The sequence below is a fragment of the Haliaeetus albicilla genome, chromosome 2, assembly GCF_947461875.1.
Source record: "Haliaeetus albicilla chromosome 2, bHalAlb1.1, whole genome shotgun sequence".
Classification (NCBI taxonomy): Eukaryota; Metazoa; Chordata; class Aves; order Accipitriformes; family Accipitridae; genus Haliaeetus; species Haliaeetus albicilla.
Window position 1 is genome coordinate 22731920 of NC_091484.1, and position 15964 is coordinate 22747883.

At 42.9% G+C, this 15964-nt stretch overlaps 1 protein-coding gene and 1 long non-coding RNA gene across 29 annotated transcripts in view; one reads left to right on the forward strand and one right to left on the reverse strand.

Annotated features, from left to right (window-relative positions):
• Nucleotides 1–15964, reverse strand: part of ARPP21 (cAMP regulated phosphoprotein 21) — a 205629-nt gene that overhangs the window by 142208 nt on the left and 47457 nt on the right. Inside the window, exon 1 of one of the 28 annotated variants that reach the window (XM_069809776.1) lies at nt 6333–6421. The exons of 22 other annotated variants lie outside the window; for them this stretch is intronic. The gene's annotated coding sequence lies outside the window, so the exon portion shown is untranslated. Of the gene's footprint in view, nt 1–1771; nt 1979–3056; nt 3213–3234; nt 3360–3752; nt 4263–6332; nt 6422–15964 lie in introns of those variants that run through there. 5 more of the 28 variants (XM_069809758.1, XM_069809749.1, XM_069809811.1 and 2 more) reach the window with 5 other exon arrangements.
• On the forward strand, nt 4262–7861 carry LOC138690527 (uncharacterized). The gene is made up of 3 exons (XR_011329304.1): nt 4262–4699; nt 6182–6500; nt 7341–7861. It is a non-coding gene; the product is annotated as an uncharacterized lncRNA (long non-coding RNA).

Below are 15964 nucleotides of genomic sequence, written 5' to 3' on the forward strand. Positions count from 1 at the left end.
TTATTGCACGGTAGTTACATTAATTCTCAACTGGCCAATCTTTAATGGTATTTTTGAAAATAGATTACTTAACACCAATAGCATTTCCTTTAAATAATCACGCAAGTTACAAATTCTCTTTACAACCGAGCAAATGAATTGAGCTGGGAGCACTCACTGGATCAAGCCACTCATTTGTGAGTAGTCCCTATAAACAAGGATTTGCCAATATGCCAAAATCATTTTCCTACTCTGAAATTAATGCCATCAAAATTGATAATACCACTCAGTGCAAGTTACAGATCCTGTATGTTACAAGAAGAGGGGTGTATCATCAGCTGGTGTAAATCTATACTGTTCTTAAAACCAATGGAACTACATCAATTTACAGCTGCTGAAGATTTGTCCCTGTGTCTGTCTTTAGCACTGATAAAGGCATTGAACCAAACCCTGGACACACTTCCAAATTTAAAGCTCCCATTGACTGTAGTGAAAGCGATGCCTACAGGAAGACAGACAGACTATAATTAAGCCATCCTAGAATTAGTGCACTTTTTCCCCCTTATTCATTCCAAGTTTAAAATTAGTTGTTAAAATCATAACCTGTGAAAAAGCCAAGAGTGCAGCAGATTTTAAAACTTCTAAGGTTTCTTTTATGTACTCCCAGGAATTCTGTTTAATAACAGTGATTTATCAGGCCAAGTCCAGTTTTCTGTAATTGTGCAAATAACCCCAGTAAAGCCCCCAGGAAAAGCAGCACTATCAGGAAAACACGATTTTACCCACAGTTTTACTCCAGCAGGATAAGGTCTCAAAGTGACCGTTGCACTGTTCTTCTCTCTCTGAGATCTATCATTACACCTGTGTTAAAAATATAATTGTGTTTCCTCTATCATCTTTATGTAATTTTTCCTTCATGGATACGATGCAGTGCAACACTCGTCTGAGCAACCCTCACTTGCACACTTAGTCCTGGGGCAGTCAAAAGGACTAGCATATAGCAGAAAAAAATAATTGCCTGAAAAAGGATTTTGCAGGATGGGGTACTCAGCCATTTCTTAGACCACTGTCCTGTAAAACTGTAGACAGTAGAGAGAAGATACAGTTGTTTTACAGAAGACATCTTTAATCAAGGCAAGTTTCTCTACATGATTCTGAGTGCATGGATGGTTGCAAATAGCTAAGAAATGTATTTCTGACTACAGATACATGGAACTAAAGAAGGCAGTTTTTCAAAAGTATCTACACATATCCTGCATAACGGCATACACTGTAGTTATCTATAGGTATTTTCCTTTACACACATATCACAAGAGGTTTACAGCTGCTTGCATTCTGTGAGTATCACATGCAACATTGATTTTTAATATCAACTGAATTAACTTTTAACTGCAAGGAATAAAAACTCAAAACTCCTACTTCAGGAAGCTACCAATAAGAACATAAATAGTTAATCATTAAAACTGGTAAGCACAAGAAAAAAAAGAAGTATTTTTAAGATGTTCCTTAGCGCTACAGCATTGTAAGACATTTCAACATTAAAAAAAAAAGAATTAAAATGGAATATCCTTCTTCAACTTAAGCATACCCGCATACAATCAATTTATCAACAGCACAAAAACATTTCCTATCTACAGTTTGTTTCATACAACTTTTTTAAAGATTTTTTTAAAAATCATCTTAGACACCACAAAACAGTTCGACTTAAAGCCAGCTAATCGATCACCTTTCTGCACAGCTGCATTTTCTTTCATTAATGTAATAGAAATATTTGAGGGATTTCCATTTTTACCTTTGCATTTTTCCTTTTCCAGTATCCATAACCAATCATCGCTCTGCTCTTCCATTATGCTTCGTATATTGCAGAGTGAGAAGCATCTTCATTAAATAGTATTAAAAATAGAACACACCCGATCTCCCCACCGGAGCATGCTCTGACAGTGCTGATACCACAGCTCTCAAGGTAACCATGCCCAGCTGGGAACTGAGAGGCAAAGTCAGTGCGAGATTAGCAATTTGCAAGCCTAATTGTGCACACAAACTTGCCTCGATCCGTGACGAAGACTGCTAAAACAAAAATCAGCGTGCAGTTAAATTATGCGACTGAAAAGTTGCAGGTCGGTTTACAGTATTTTTTTTTCCCCCCTCCCCATCACCCTCAGCTTCAATTGCTTTGTACTTGCCTAAAATTTACATATGCCATTTAGAAGAATGCATACTGGGCATGCATCTAGCTCAGCGCAATGGTAGAGAAGTCAAACAGGTGATCGACAAACACTCTTTAATGCCTTTTGTTTCCCCTCTCGGCACATTTACAGCAATGTCACACGGCAGCGGGATGAATTGAAGCAAAACCACACACACCTGGAAGCGCAAAGACAGGAGGGAGAGCGGAGCCGCAAAGACACACCTAGCACGGAAAAATGCACCCGAAATTTGAGTGTGTGTGTGTGTGGGTCCCGCTGGCTCAAACGGTAAATGAATGCCAAAAAATAACAACAATTAAACAAGACTGCGCAATGGCTGCGCTGGATGAGCACGTCTTGGTTCGATCTACAAGCGCTGCCGTTGAAACGCACATCCAAGTAGGCAGAATTACACTAAGCGGAGTAACATTAACTATTTTTTAATGCAAACAGATTGCTAGGATATCTAACAATAGGACTGTAACTCCTGGATTCTGATCCTCCTTCACCGCATGCAAAAAAAAAAAAAAAAAAAAAAAAGAGATGCTAAGGAAGCATCAAGTAAATCCCTTACCCTCAAATCGCCACCCTTAAGAACAATGTCAGTCAAGCAACCCCAGGCTTTCCCTCCAGCAAAGCACGGCTTTTTAAAGTGTATCCCTCGATGTTGTTCACAAACCAGCGAGTAAAAGTTGTTTTGGTTTTGTTTTTTTTTACAGTTTGACACATTTTAGCTAAAACGACCGCTGGGCGGAGGGAGATCTCCCCCCCCCGCTCCCCCCCCCCCAGCTCCCCTCCTCGGCCCTCGCCTCCCCAGCCTCAGCCCCGATCCCGGACAACCGGCTCCGAGGCGAGGACACCGCCGCCACCCGCGAACCGAGCTCCGCTCACCTCACCTCCGCCTCCGCGCCCGACCCTCCGCTGCCGAGAACCGCCGCCGCCTCTCCCGCCAAAACCGCCTCTGGTAATTCCCGGCTGGCGGCGGAGGAAACTTTGCGACGGGGCCACCGCCGCCCTCCGCGGGGGCAGCCGGCCCCACCGACGGCCGCGCAAGCCCTTCACGCCCTACCTGGCTCTCACCGCCGCTACCCTGCCGCTCCCAGATCCCGGGCGAGGCTCCGGCTTCAGCACCGCTACCATCCTGCCCAGCTAGACTATGAGCGGTATCCTTCCCCCCCCCCCCCCCCCCACCTTTTTTTTTTTTTTTTTCCCTCCCCCTCTGGTAAATACCACATCTTAGAGTCGGAATCCTGCAGTTGCTATAAATAATTGCACATCGCGTGTAATAAAACGCAAGCCCCAGCGCCATGCACAGCTCCTATTTCCCTCTCCCTCCGCTTCACATGCTCAAGCCGCCCTGACCTCAAAAATTAAAAGATCACCGGGGGGGGGGGGGGGGGGGGGGATGGGGGCGAGCGACTCCAACGAAATGACAGAAAACACATGCTGGAAAGAAAAAAAGAAAAAAAGGAAAACCAAAGAAATCGCAACAACAAAGAACATCACGCCACACAAATGTCTACAGATTCTGCTTTTGGCTTTTTTGGGTTTTGGTTTGGCTTTTTTTTTCTTTTTTTTTTTTTTTACCTTGCCTGAAAACGGGATCTGCCCCCAGCGTCTTGGTGGCTTGGGTAATTTTTTTGTTTGTTTGGTATTTTTGGTTAGCTGGTTTGTTTATTTTGCTGCTGTTACAGTACAGTGCCTGTCTTCCTGAAAGACATGGTCTCTTCCTCCGCCTCCGCCTCCTCCGCGGGAGGAGATCCGCCGCGGCGCGGTGGTGGCCGGGGCGCGGTGGCCGCGCCGGCGCCGCCCGGCCCGCCGGCCGCCTGCCGCCTCGGGCCGGCTCGCCTCCCCTCCTCGCCTCTCCCCGCTCCGCTCGCGTCGCCCTGGTCCGCCGCCGGGCTGCCGTCGCCTGCCCTGCCTCTGCCGCTGCCTGGGTCTCCCTCGGTGCCTGACTGGATCCCCGCTCGCTCGCTCCTCTCTCTCTCTCTGCCCGTCCTCTGTCCTTTATCTGCCGCGCTCCCCGGCTGTACTGTCTGTCTGCGAGTCTCTCCCTCTCCCTTTCTCTCTCTCTCCCCGCCCACGCAGCGTGGTGCGCCTCGGACCGGAGACAGCGGCGCGTTTCGTGTCGCTCCTCGGCGGCTCCGCGCTCGCTGCGCTCAGCGCCGCTGCTACGGCTCGTGCTGACTCGGCCGCGCCAACGGCCGCCTCACAGGACCGTTGGCTCCGCCGCCATTGCCCGCGCCCAACGTCCCCCCCCCTGCGCCCGTCCTTACCCCACCCCACACAGACACACGCCGCCCGCTGACTGCGCGGCCGGGCCGGGCCGGGGCGAGAAGCTGCCCGGCCGGGCTCCGTGTCCTGCCTGTGTGTGGGGTGGGTATGTGTCTGTCTGTCCGTCCGTGTGTGTGGTTTCCCGCACGCCGGCCACTCCAGTCACACTGCTCCCCCCACCCCACCCCACCTCCCCCCCAAGCCCTCCCCGTCAGCCCACCCCCGGCCAGGAGCAGAGACAAAGCACCCGAGCAGGGCTGGTAAGGAGAAAGCTCGTTAATCTCCTCCGATTCCTTGTTATTTGCTCCCACCCACTCCCCGTCGCCCCCAACCCCCCCAAAAAAGAGGGAAGAAAATAGGCCCTTGACTCCAGAGAACAGCTTTAGTGAAGGTCTGGGGGAGGATGGGTTTAATTGTTATTTTTGCTGGTGAAACCCGACAGCATCCACGCTGCTCAGCTGAGCTGCTGAAAGGGGTAAAAAAAAAAAAAACCAAAAAAACAGACTGCAGCAGATTTTGGGTGGTAGCAGATGAGCCACTTAAAATGGGGCACATGATCCCCTTCCCCCACCTCTCCCCCTTCCCAGCATGTCTCCATCTAGGATCTGGCTTAGTGTTTCTCCAGGAACCTCGCTGCACACCATCAAGGCAGAGGGAAACAGACATTTCACCAGAACACGCATTTCCAATACATAAAACCCCTGCTATCCATTTAAAAACCGAGCCTCGTTTTACCCAATTGAATACAGCCAGGCATTCATTCTGCACCCAGCCGAGAAAAGGGCATTTAGCTCTTTGCTAGGTGGCTATTAATATGCAGTAAAATTATAGCCATACAATGCCAAATGTAATTGCCATAGATCATTTAGAGCAGATCCAGCAATTCAGCTGCTGGAAATGCATGCTCTGTGAATAACCATGCATCTGGTACAATGCCCTCTACTACAATAACCTGAAAGGAGACAGAAGCGTCTGGTACTAGCTGCAATTAGTAATCCTATAGATGGAAAATAAACAGTCAATAAGTACAAAGCAGCAAGGTCCTATGAAATGTAGTGATCATTTCTGTCTACAGCGATACAAATAACCCAACTCCTGCAGACAGACAATTCTTATTTAAAATACACAGTTAAAAATGCACTCCTTTCATTACGTACTTTCAGAAAGTACTTGTTAAAAAAGACAGTTTGCCACAATTAACAAATGTAGAAGAACTCGTGTACCAGTCAAACAGACAAATATACAGAAGGTGGGGGGGGAACATTTGCTTTAGTAGGTATTATCCTGGCACCCCTGGAATCCCTCTTTCCTCTCAGAAGCAAACACCCGCTTTTACCAGGGACTGCTGACTGGAATCAGACTGGAAGAATACAGCAAAAAATGAACCACAACAGGGTGTGCATTAGCAGGCTCCTGGTGCATGCCTCGAGTGATGAGAGGCATTCAGCCAGGCACACCAAAACCTGTTCTGCTAACACAGCTCCTGATGTGGCTTACTCCTAGGATGGTCATGCGTGGCTCCATCTACTTTTAATTTCATTATTTAACGTATCCCCACACTGTGTGCTACAAGTTGCATCTGAAAGCAAAAAGACTGGCAGAAAGGCACTATGCTGAAGCGTGCTACAGCTGGCAACTGGGGAAGGACCAGTTCTTTGCTTTTGAAGTGTGTTTCCTTCAGCCATCTCCAATGTGGACCAAAGTTCATTTTCCAAAATGGCTATCAAAACTATTTTGAACAGGCACTGAAATGCAGAGGACCTTAGCTGGCTGCTGCACATCATCATCCCTTCCCTCCCACACAGGGTACCCAGCTAAGAGAGAGAACACAGGCTGCATCGGGACATTAAAGCAGCACTCACTCACGCTTTCGCTAGCCGACTCGCAACTCACCTGCCTGAGTAGGAAAGGGGGTGAGGGGAGCGAATGTTTCATAAACCTTACTCCAGTCACTAGGTACAATGAATGTGTGAAACAGCCACGTGTCCACAGCTTGTCTCCCACTGTTGGGATACTAGAGTGTCTTCAGAGTGGGAAGCACCGAAGCTATACACCAGATCTGTAAGTAGGTAAAAATTCATCCAAGCTGTAGTCCTGGCAGTTCACTCCACTCTCTCCTGTGTGGCAGGATGTGCCTCGGTTCAAGTTACCAAATGCTAAAAGATGCCAGCTACAGCAACACCAAAGGGAATACTCAGGAAAAAAAACTAGTTATCACCCCAGTATCATGCAAGCTAGAATTTCAACTCAGAATGGTGAGCAGCATCAACACACAGCATGTGCAAAGAGGTGAAATTGCCTCCCTTTGTTGAGAAGTCACCTCAGACCTTCTCGGAGTCAGATACGAATCTAACAGAATATGCATCCTATATGCCCTCTTCAGGACTTTTCTCAGCAGAAAGAAAAATCACAATCATTCCACAATCGTAATATCTAAGAGGCGGGGAACCATGGCAATGGTTTGCTGCTGCCTGTGCCGATTTGTAAACATGCACAGGGATAACTGTCCATTTAAACCTCATGGAAGTCTGCAGAAGCTGTGTGTTTAAGCACAGGTGGAATTTGATAACCTTTTCAGACCTCTGACACCTTTTCCTGTGTGTTTCATAGCCAGACTTTGGGGGTAAGCAGAAAAAAAAAAAAAGACACAAGACCTACTTCTCCAAATACTTTTTTTAATAAAGCATTTAATTAACCCCCAAGCGCATGCTTTCCAGGTCTCTGGTCTTGAAAAGTGCCCTTGTGCAACAGGACCACCCTACAGCAGTGAAGCATTCATCCGCTACACGTACACAAAATTCCAATGCTTCAGCTCAAGATATTTTCGAAGCATGACAACAGATTATATTACTTGTTCACTGCGAGCACACTTTTTAACTATGTTCTCTCAATTTCACTTAGAAATCAAGAAAACCTTAGTGGGCTCTCAAAAACCGACATCAGAGTCGACGGATGTGATGTCAGACAAACGTACAGAGCTTCATGCAGTTCTGCAATCACAGGGGATTACTGTAAAAGAAGGCATGCAATTTAATACAGTAATAAAAGCTTGCATGACTGGTTGCACATTTCTTCTGCCTCTAGTCATTTTTCAGTGAAACAAAGCTAACATGTAAAGTCTATTGTGTTTTGGAGTTATGGAATGATTCAGATTGAGGCACAACAGCATCATAAACTAACTGTTCATGTATTGTATCATAATCTTCTGTACAAGAGATCAGTCTTTAGGGTTTTTTATTTTTAAACTTTTTTCCATTTTTATGTCTTACATGTAACAAACAATTTAATCATGCATAATTTGCAGATGGACTTAAAAATACTGCAGTTCTATTAAAAATGGCACTTAACAATACATAAGTATAGCCAAATTGCTCTAGTTTCAAACACTTCTCGGGAAGAGCTGAAATATTTATTCCAGCTACATCACATGTAAAGGAAAATTAATCAAGTGATTTGTGTACAGCTTGTAGTAGTAGCTCAGATTTGATAAAAAAATGAAGCTTTATGCTATTCCCACTGAAGTCAGGGAGAATTTTGCAATGGACTTCATTAGGATTAAGATCAGGTACCGAAATCTATGACTCCCTCTTTGGAGGAGGATCAATGAACAACCCTTTAAAAATATAATCTGTTGCTAGAGGGGCTGAGGAAGGTATTTTTTTCCCACTAAAAGCAAAGCATCATTTCTTTGTGTTTGACATTTCAAATCCCCTCTTAGTTTCTTTTAGAAATCCCAAAGTGTTTGATGTGCCATATCTGTGTATCTTGAAAAGGATATTCCAGTGTGGAGTTCCTCACCCCACAGAAAAATGTTGTCTGATCCCCCCTAAGACCAGAAACTGTAGCTCCTGCTCAGCTGTGACTCTCAAAAGAAGATGAGCAGGAATTTAAACTCTAGCTTTGACAGCTAGCATTGGTGCAAAAGGTCTCTCCTGTTCTAGCCTTTTCCGTAATTTATGTTTATAGGCAGGAGGACTGGGGGACTTTCAGGTCACAGTGTTGGAGGGACAGTGGACTGTTTCATGGGCTAAAAGGGTGGCTGGCAGCTCAGAAAAGGATGTTCCAAACTAAGCCAGAAGCCACACAGATTGCTCAGCCTGGTATCCTTCTGGTCACATTGCAGACAACATTCAAAGAGCTATGACAGGTTGAGAAATTCAGGCAGCAGTTGCTCTGGACAGAAGCTCATCTCTGATGTAGGTACTTAGCATCGCAGTATTTTTTGTAATAGATATGTGTGGCATGCACGTTAGGGCGGAGAGACAAAACAAGCAGTGGTGAGTAAGAGAAAGAACAGTAGGAAGAGAGAGTCAGCAAGAATGTTGTGAGCTGTGGTGTTAGGATGGGCCAGGGAGAAAATGGTGAGAAAACGAGGAGGAGGGAGAGTCCCAGTCAGGGAATGCAGTGAGTTAGTTATCTTGGGATCTGTGATTCATTGTGGGTAATGTGCACTACCTACACATATTAAGAGTCCTGTAGGGAAGAAATCAAGCTGAGGAAATTCCGAAATCTTTCAATAGGATTTATGAGCTTTAATAATCCAACGGCTCAGGGTCACCTAAGAGCCCAGGAACTGCTTGGCTCACAAGTACGAGTGGCTCTAAGGAGACATATGACAAACATAGCATCTGCAGGAGGGTAGTTACAGTCCTCAGCATAGGAGCTGTAAGAATCACAAACAACTTCACTAGCACAAAGCAGCTTCCCGTCAAGATCTTACCAAGAAAAGTCTTTATTGCAGCCCTTTATCTAAAGTAAAGTATAAAAGCATAGCTTTCCTCCCAGCACACCTAGAGAGCAGACAAGCTTTGGTGACAATTTTCAGCTACCACAATAAGAAGTGCGTAATACAGGCTTTCAAAAGTGCCTCTCTCACTGCTAAACCATCACTAGACCTATATCTGCCCTTAAGGTGTCCTGGCAGAAGAGAAGTCAGGGGACTAGAGAACTTCATGGATGAGCAAGTGGATCCAGGAAATGAAAGAGAGGGGAAAGAAGAAAAAAGCAATCTCGAGAGGAATCCCCTTTTACCTTCCAGAAATCCTGCCAGAGCAATATTAAGAATAGCAGTAAGACATGATTATGGAGTTCTGGCCTTGGTTTAACATTCAAAAGCAACACCAGTATATTTTAGAGAAGACCATCACCCCAGCTGTAAGTAGACAGAGAACAATCATACAGACTGTGAGGTATATTTCAGTTCAGCTATTTATTTCATGTAGTGAGGAGCCTGGGTCTCAGTAATGTTCAGCACACCTCTGTTCTGTGTTTCAGTCAGGGCACATAGATATAACCCAATGCAGTGTCTGTTCAATAAGCAGTGCCACTATGTAGATTGGATACCATATGAGAACCCAGAGAATGAAGTTGGCAAATGATTTGGAGGTGAAGAAAAGAAGACTTGCTGTGCCAATCGGCACCTGTAACCCAGAACACTCACCAACTACCAATTTCTCCCTTTGAAATTCCCCTGAACGTGTTGCCCTCTTAATTTCGCTTCTAGAACATCTAGTCTTCTCTGAATTGCATATTTTGAATCTAACAGTTTAAGAGAAGGCTCCCGTTGACATCAGGCCCAGACCTACCTTGCAGGTCTTTTTCACAAATAAATCGATACTACACTAGTGCTTAGATACTCTTCAACCAGATACCATTTTTCAGTTTTCCTTTAAAACATTTTAAGAATAATGTTTAACTTCTTGCATTGGAATCTCTGGAAAGGATCCTGACCACAGCATCTGTGCAAGCTGGATGCATTGCTTTCCTGCTGCCCACCCAACCTCACAGCAGTATGCTCTGAGGCTCACACTGGCCAGGAAGCCACAACACTAACCTCCAGTGAGCAGAATACAGACATATATTAACCCTGGGATTTCAAGCTTTCCTGCTACCCACAATGCCTACATGTTGACTCACATTTGAACTGTAAAATAGAGGAAGCCAACTGGGGACCTCCCAGAGAGAGTAGCACTGGCCTTGGCTTCTATACAGCCGCTCCCACCTCAGACCTCCTGTGGATGCAACTGCAAGGCTGGGTTGCTAACTCAGGACCATAAACATGAAGTGATGGAGTTCAGTACATCACTACAAAGATGCTCAGAAATTATTGCTGGTTTCAGATCCCCAATCCAAAGTCTACTTGTAGGAGAAGGTTGGGCTTTATCTTTGCTCAGGTCACTCCCACTCAAGTTAACAGAGATACTGGCTGAGTCTAAAGAGGGTAAAACCAGTATAATGGCTTCAAGATGTGGCCACTAGTGTTGTGGATAGTCACACCTTAAACACTGTTGTACCAGGAATAATTAAAAGAGAAGTCTGCAAAAAATATGTGTTACCTAAACAAGGATGAACCTGCCAGATCACAGACTAATTCTCAAAATCTGTAATCTATACACAAATTGATATAAAGGTTGGAATTCCACTAAAGGTAAATAAAAGAAAGGCTAGTTTGTATTCTGTAAAATGGTGACCACCTGTGCGTACCCCCCTTCCCCCAGCTTTATTAACCTGTTCAGTTAGAGAAGCAGCAAACAACAAACGTCAGTCATGAACGCTGCTTGAGAGGAGATAAGGAGACCTTCCACTATAGAGGGAGTTAAGAGCATAACATCATTTGCTGGCAGATCAGTTCCCCTCACAATCCACATGAGATGAAGTAGTTGCCCCCTTTACAGCCACATTGTGCTGTATGTGCAAAACAGTGTGCACATGTGCCAAAGAACAGGAGCAACCTGAAAAAAAACAAACCAAACCAAACCAAACCAAAGACCCCAACCTGTGCTAAATCATGCTTTCCAAAACCAGCCCTTTACAAACTACTGGAGGCAATATATCTGACAGCTTCTTTTTACAGCTTATGTACCATCATGTTAGTTTTGTTTGTGCTCAGTAAAAATGACCAGAAAAGGCACGGATGTAACAATAATTTAGCACAGTCAGTGTGACTCTACTTTGGACCGTCCTACCCACAGATCCCAACAGTAGCAGCAGCCCTATAGTAATCAGAGAATAAATAATTCTTGCTATGTCTCATTTGAAAACCCTTTCAAGTTTTGTCAGTGCTGATAAAACTAGCAAAAATGTGGCCTTTGTCATGCAATTGGGGAGTCTTAGAGGTTTTTCAAGGAGGTATGGGTTAAAATCCTACTGAAGTAATAATTTGATAAGGTGTGGGGATTGCTACTTTGCACTGGCTCATTGGGCTCTTTATTCCCCCATCTGACTGCCATTACAGCCTTAGCATGTGCCCCTTACCTGTGAGCAGAGCATACTGCACAGCACACTCTCACCTCTCCACTTTCACACCTTTGGGACCACTGTTCATTTCCCAAGACTCTTAGCAGAATACGAGTTTGATAAGCATCAATTTAGCAATTTGCAGTGTTTCTCTTGAACACTTTGGAATCAACTTTTGTGTTGGCTAGTGGGCTGCAAAAAAGAGACAGTAAAGAATGGATGGATGACTGCTTATGTAAAAATCAGGTCCATTCAACACAAAGTGGTGGGGGCTGTATAAAATCCCACAACGCTGTACTTCATGGACAGAACGCAAAGACAGATATTTAAGCTTCCAGCACTTTGAGGTCTTGGAGTCTTAAGCATAGTTATTTCTCAGTCACTGCCCTTAAAATAATACAGTTCCCCCAGATTTTCTCCAGCTGCCTTCTTTTTGTTTTGCCTTACCTTATCCACTAGACATATTTAAATTTTCCTTTGTTTGGAATCTACATTTTTTCACGCCCTAAAATTATAGCCTTTGCAATGTGCAATACTGTAGAAAGTCCCTTCATTGAAAGAGCAGAACATGGTACAATTTTAGCATCATATAATTTCCCACATAATTGTTAAATCATTTTCTTCCCTTTCTCCCTCCCCCTCTCTTCTTCTTCTTCTTCTTTTTTTTTTTTTAAAGGAAAGAAAGATTCAAAGTGCATATTCAGAGAGAGAGACAGAAAACTTAACAGCCTTGTAATACCGTGCTACACTGCACCTCACCTTTATTGCAACAACAACCTCGCATCAATGACAAGACTTTCCCTATCTACTGCTTTGGTCGCTCAGCATTGGACTCTGTGCTCTGCAAGGCACTACTGGTTCACAAATGCAAACCTCCTTGTGTGTTTGTGACATTGTATTCCCAAATATCACATCACAGAAATATTAAAATAAAACTGTTCATAACATTTTCCTGTGCACCATCTGGGCCTTGCAAGAAAGCTGACATTATCTGTCAAACTAAAGATAACCACATTTTCTCTCTTTTGTATCGTTAATGTTTGTCATCGCAAATTTCACTTTAATGCTCCAATTACATTATGACATTCTTACAAACTGAATGGCACTAATGACTTTCATTATTATTTACACACTTCCTTAATTATAAGGCTCTCCCTCTCATTCACAACATGTTCTCCCTCATAACACTCACTCTGATATAAAGCTAATGAATTTTAAACTTTCTATTACATAAAAGCTCATGATTAATTACCCAGCTTCCCAATCTCTTTATGATGCACAATACAGGGCTCTCCTGCAGTGATGCAGCAAAGGGGGAGAAGTATGGAACTTTTATTCCCTCCTCAGTGAAACCAAATAGAGAGATAAATAAGAGTCTCTTTCTCTTTAAAGCGGCATATGCAAATTTAATTGAAAACAAATATACATCAAACCGTTCCTCAGGAGAAATCTAAATCTCTTTATATTAACAGTGTGTAGTAAACAGGATAATAATGCCTATTATTATCACCTTTAATTTTTCATGACAACAATTTTTTTAATCTAGTTCAAGCCAAAGACAGTAGAAGTAAAAATACATGGCTTTTACATAAGACTTCTTAGTGTTGTATGCTGTATCACCAAGATCAACTATTTATGTGGGTTTAATTATTCAAAATACTGGACTCCTCCACTGATAAAAAAGACAAGACAAAAAACCCAAGGTTGCACCACACCAAATGAAGGGCAGTCGTGACAAATATAAATTACTGCACTTCAGACTGACAAAAGTAACACAATAAAACAGAGCCTAGAAGACTTTGAAAGACATTGTGGGGGCACTGAACAGCCTAGCAATGAAATTCAGAGCTCAGTATTTAAGCACAGATACAGGCTGCAATCTGCACAAGCTGTACATGTCTCAGTGCCTGTGCTGCCAACAGAAATTGGATTCCCGCAGCCAAATGCAAATTTACAGCCATGGGGGAAAAAAAATGGGTTAATTAAAAAGTGTGGCTACTTTTACCCCATTTTCTGGCTAAAAAACTTGACCTTAAGATTACAAGGAACCTGTGCATATAAAAAATTTATTTCCTGCCATTCCAAGGGAAGTTCCTTTTTATACCTCTCCCCTGTTAGTAAAGCAGGAGCCAATATCTATGCAAATATATACATAATCCAAATAGGGATATAGTCCCAAATAGGACAAAAGCACATCCTGCCATGACTGAATCGATGGATAGCCAGCTATGAATGACATATTCGCTTAAACCAAGCATGGGACACCTAGAAAGATGATTCATTTGCCAGAGCCATTTACCTATGTGTTGCCTTTATATTAACTCCTACTGCTGATCTGCTGCTGGACCAGATAAGAAAATTGGCTCTGTTGTGAGAAAAGCCTGTTTTCTTTCAAATGCGGTTTGTTTTCTTTTTAATACTATATGCTTTAAGTTTCTAATCAGTTTCCAGTCTCACAGAAAACCCTGGAGGCATATTAAATTAAATAAATTCCCTGGAAGTTCAGTACAACACAACGATACAGTGTAGTTTCAGCCTTGTGAAAATTCTGAGAGATGATAACCATATTTTGGTCTGCTTTTGAACACATGAGTATGGCAACTATGTGGTCCTACAGACCAAACAACTTAAAAACCCAATTTTCTCAGGTCGTGATCCAAGGCCCACAGAGTAAACTATATGATCATCCTACTACTTTCAGTTAGGATCTCATTCCAAGGCTGCTACTCATCAGCATTTCAGTTATCTGAATTATGAAACTCCCCAACATCAGAGAATGTTCTGTAGTTTAAAAAAAAAAACCTTGAAGGAATCAAAAAAATCGGTCCTTCCAATCTCTTTAATGTTGTCTTGCATGCTGTGCGTCTTACAAAAAGTTATTAGGAATGCATTATGAAGCAAGAAGTATAACCCACTTCTATTATTTCTTCAAATCCGTAGCTAGAAGCCAGGCTTTAGAGGGCAAGCAGGCTCTTGGCAGAAATTTAACCAATAGCAGAGATGGAAGAAAGAGAGACAGATGCAAAAAGAGAGTAGGTCTCAGAATAACATTATTTTTCTGATTCTAATAAAGTTCCTTTGCTCAGCATTCAAAAAACCTGGCAACTTATGTGTTATTCCAGCTTTAATCAACATGTGATTCAAGGATTCATCATTTGCCCTTAGATATTGTATAAGTGCTCCGTGTAAATAGACAGAGTGCTCCTGAAATCCATTTTTCTCAAGATTCATCTGCTTTCTGTGGCTATTGCAGTTGTTCATCTTTTGTTGCTGATTCTAGAGTCGAGAGCACCAGATTAACATATCTATATAGGACATGTAAGTTTACATTCAAAACCTCCTGACATTTTGGGCAGACAGTGTCAGGCTTTCACAAGGGGCCAGATTATGCTTCTCAGTCACATTGACATGCCCATCAAGAAATTTCAGAACAATCCTGTTGAGAGTCAATTGAATGCATGCACACAAAATGTCCTTGGAGCAGTGTAAGAGGCATCCTATATGCTCTTGAAAGATTTGACCTTGACTCTAACATCTGTTTTATTTGTTGATAGTTTATGTTGCAGATAATCTTCCTTAAAATACAGTGAATAATGAACCACAGTAGCCATTAATCTTGATGATTGTTTCCATGTAAAACAGTTTCTATGTTTAGACACATTCATTATTTTCCAATGTTATTCAGGAGTAATTGTACTCTAAAGAAAACGCTGTAGTCCTTGGACTTCTTCATGTACTTGACTATTAGTAATAGCACTTACACAAAAGAAATGAGACATCACAGAGTAAGACACAAACATAATAAAATAGTCAAGCTAATCTTTATACAAAGCTATTAAAACAACTGGAGAAGGTTGATAATAAAGTCAGAATAGGTAAAATTAGTCACAGTCTAGTAAGTGGCGTGAGAGTTTGCAGTTACAATTTTATGTCCCATTCCTAAAGCAGACCAAACTCGTGATAAGTTTACAACCCACAGGATCAAGTGATTAATGACAATTAAAAGATAAATGTGTTTTAATGACATATGGCATTACCCTTACGCTATGTAGCTTTCAACAATATTTTTGTTTATTGTGATATTTATGTCATGAAATTCTAGTTGTTTAAGATAAGTAAATGTGTTAATATCACCACATTCCCTGAAAGAGGAGTGAGACACAGGCCCGCCAAGATTCCTTATAAAGAAGAAAAGATGTATTAAACAACTTGAAAGTGAGCTAGGCATGGCAAACAGGAGCCTTGTTTCAAATCTGTAACTCCATTACATGGCCCTGTGATCCACTGCT